At 46.6% G+C, this 3,811-nt stretch overlaps 1 pseudogene; it reads right to left on the bottom strand.

Moving 5' to 3' along the window:
- Positions 1-744: 744 nt before the first annotated feature.
- Positions 745-2,115, bottom strand: LOC136121180 (ruvB-like 1 pseudogene; annotated as a pseudogene).
- Between the last annotated feature and the right edge of the window lie 1,696 nt (positions 2,116-3,811).

The raw sequence follows: 3,811 nt of genomic DNA, 5'->3' as shown, positions 1-3,811 counted from the left end.
ACATTTGGATAAGGGAGCCCCATGGCTCTCTCCCAATTCTATTGCCTGTTGCTGTCTGTAGAAGTTCAGTGTTAATCAGGCCACACCATGCTCTTGGGAGCAATTCATTTTGGTTCTATAGGCACCAATGACATCTCTAAGGCAGCTGTTCAAAAACACTTTTTAAAAAAAATTTTATTTTATTTATTTATTTTTGGCTGCATTGGGTCTTCATTGCTGCACGCGGGCTTTCTCTAGTTGTGGCGAGCAGGGGCTACTCTTCATTGCGGTACGCGGGCTTCTCATTGCAGTGGCTTCTCTTGCTGTGGAGCACGGGCTCTAGGTGCGCGGGCTTCAGTAGTTGTGGCATGTGGGCTCAGTAGTTGTGGCTCGTGGGCTCTAGAGCACAGGCTCAGTAGTTGTGGCGCACAGGCTTAGTTGCTCTGCAGCATGTGGGATCTTCCCGGACCAGGGCTTGAACCCATGTCCCCTGCATTGGCAGGCGGATTCTTTTTTTTTTTTTTTTTTAATCATCAAAATAACCTATCAGGGTTTATTAGAAAACACACCAGATAAGGCAGGGTTCTTCAATGCAACCACGGGAGGAGTCACAATAATTTAAAAAGAAACCCTTCTATGCTAAACTGACAACACTGCCACCCGCCCGAGTGAAGACAGAGCTCAACCTGGGGGCAAGCATCCTACCCACAGGCTGGACCGGGACCGGACCCACCCAGAGTCTCCTTGAAGAAGACCTCGGCCATCTCACTTCTTGTTCTTGTCCTGCTGGTCAGCCAGGATTTTGGCTGAGGACTTGGCATCGTAGCAGAGCTCACTGATCTTCTTGATGTGCTCCTTCTCAGTGCCGTCCTTCCCGTTGATCTTGGCCAGCAGGTTGGCCGGGGTCAGCAGCTGCACCGTGTACCTCAGAGTGGTCTTGGTACCAATCTCCCCCAGGTGGTTCAGCGCCTTCTCACTGATGTGGATTCCCTCTGTCTGAGCTCGGATTTTAATGATCTGTTTCAACTCCTGCAGGGTGTACACCATGGTCTGGATGATCATCACTCAGTCCAGAAGGTCGAGAGGGACGCCGTGAGGAGAGGTGATGTCCTCCGTGCCCCTGATGACACAGTTGCCTCGGTTGGATGCAAAGATGACAGTGGGGGCGATGGAAGACTCCAGCGCCTGGTGCAGGTAGGTGAAGCACTCGATGTCCAGCATGTGGACCTCATCAACGAACAGAACCCCCAGAACCAGCTCTGCCACGCCCTGGTGGATGCACTTGTTCACCACCTTGTTAATCTCCCCTCAGAGTTTGTCTGTGATCTCCATCTTCTTTGGCTTCATGAGCTGGCCCATCAGGGACAGGATGTTGTGTCCCCACTGGGGCCATGCGTTGGCCACATCCAAGTCATGCAAGGTCACGTCTTGGATGATTTCCTTCTTGTTGTGCACATCTCCCTTGGGCAAGGGGACGTACTCTTCAGCTTCAAGGTCGAATTCTGTGGCATAGGTATCACACCTGCCCTGCCTCTTCACGGCCCCACTGTTGGCTTCGATGTAAATCACATCTCCAGCTTTCACTCGCTCTTTCTGCAAACTTTCAAAAACGCTGGGGTCCAGTTTCAACTGCTTGGTCCCCTTGGCTATCTTGAGCCCTATGATTATGTGGCTGATGGTCTTGCCCTAGCCCTCCATGGGGTTCTCCGTCTCACATGGGGTGAGCTCTGTGACCTCGCCTTCATATACCTCCTTGGTCTCCTTTAGCCGCAGCCCAATAGCCCTGTGGAAGTTCTCCATCAGCACTTCTGTCTCCTTGATCTCCATGGAGTAAACTTCACTCCCCACCATCCGGCAGAAAGGGACCTTACTACCCAGTTCCTGAGCAATAGCCAGAGCTAGACCTGTCTTGCCAGTTCCAGGAGGCCCTGCCAACAAAACAGCATTTCCAGCCATTTTCTTGCTTTTGATTAATTCCACTATCACACTACGTGCCTTGCACGCGTTCTCCTGGCCCGCGAACTCTGAGGCCACCGCCTTGGCCAGGCCTCTCTCGACCAGCTCCAGCCCCTTCACATGGCTGTGAGAGGTGAGGTGCTGTGTCTTGGTGGTGCTGTTCACCTTCTCGATCTTCATCCTGCGCACCTGGAGCCCGAGCGCCCGCTGAGCCCTGGCAGCCCACAGGTGGATTCTTAACCACTGCGCCACCAGGAAAGCCCCCAAAACACTGTTTTTTGAAACTGAAGTATATAATGATTTATAATGTGTTAGTTTCTGGTATACAGCAAAGTGATTCGTTTTATATATATATATAAACCAAATATATATATATATTCTTTTTCATATTCTTTTCTGTTATAGTTATCACAGGATACTGAATATAGTTCCCTGTGCTATATAGTAGGACCTTGTTGTTTATCCATTCTATGTTAAAATAATTTTCATCTGCTAATCCCAAACTGCAATCCCTCCCTCCCCCACCCCCCTTGGCAACAACAAGTCTGTTCTCTATGTCTGTGAGACTGTTTCATAGATAAGTTCATTTGTGTCATATTTTAGATTCCATATATAAGTGATATCATATGGTATTTGTCTTTCTGTTTCTGATTTACTTCACTTAGTATGATAATCTTTAGGTACATCCATGTTGCTACAAATGGCATTATTTCATTCTTTCTTATGGATGAGTAGTATTCCATTGTATATGTACCACATCTTCTTTATCCATTCATCTGTCGATGGACATTTAGGTTGTTCTCAAGTCTTGGCTATTGTGAATAGTGCTACTATGAACATAGTGGGTTTATGTATCTTTTTTTTTTTTTTTTTTTTTGTGGTACGTGGGCCTCTCACTGTTGTGGTCTCTCCCCCTGCAGAGCACAGGCTCCGGACACGCAGGCTCAGCGGCCATGGCTCACAGGCCCAGCCGCGCCGCGGCATGTGGGATCCTCCCAGACCGGGGCACGAACCCGTGTCCCCTGCATCGGCAGGCGGACCCTCAACCACTGCGCCACCAGGGAAGCCCTATGTATCTTTTTAAATTATAGTTTTTTCCAGATATATGCCCAGCAGTGGGATTACTGGATCATATGGCAACTGTATTCTTAGTTTTCTGAGGAACCTCCATACTGTTCTCCATAGTGGCTGCACCAACTTATATTCCCACCAACAGTATAGGAGTGTTCCTTTTTCTCCACAGCCTTTCCAGCATTTGCTATTTGTAGACTTTTTAATGCTGGACATTCTGACCAGTGTGAGGTGACACCTCACTGTACTTTTTTTTTTTTCTCACTGAGTTTTGATTTGCATTTCTCTAATGATTAGTGATGTTGAGCATCTCTTCTTGTGACTTTTGGCCTTCTCTATGTCTTCTTTGGAGAAACATCTATTTAGGTCTTCTGCCCATGTTTTGATTGGGTTGTTTGTTTTTTTGTTGTTGAGTTGTAAGAGCTGTTTGTATATGTTGGAAATTAAGCCTTTGTCGGTCACATCATTTGCAAATATTTTCTCCCAGTCCTTAGGTTGTCTTTTTGTTTTGTTTATGGTTTCCTTTGCTGTGCAAAAACTTATGTTTTGATCAGGTCCCATTTGTTTATTTTTGCTTTTATTTCTATTGCCTTGGGAGACTGACCTAAGAAAACATTGGTATGATTTATGTCAGAGATGATGATTTATGTTTTGCCTGTGTTCTCTTCTAGGAGTTTTATGGTGTCCAGTCTTATATTTAAGTCTTTAAGCCATTTTGAGTTTATTTTTTTGTATGGCATGAGGGTGTGTTCTAACTTCATTGATTTACATGCAGCTGTCCAGCTTTCACAATACCACTCTTTGA

The sequence above is a fragment of the Phocoena phocoena genome, chromosome 3, assembly GCF_963924675.1.
Source record: "Phocoena phocoena chromosome 3, mPhoPho1.1, whole genome shotgun sequence".
Classification (NCBI taxonomy): domain Eukaryota; kingdom Metazoa; phylum Chordata; class Mammalia; order Artiodactyla; family Phocoenidae; genus Phocoena; species Phocoena phocoena.
The sequence above is the reverse complement of the archived record's forward strand: the minus strand, read 5'-3'. Positions and strand labels throughout refer to the sequence as shown.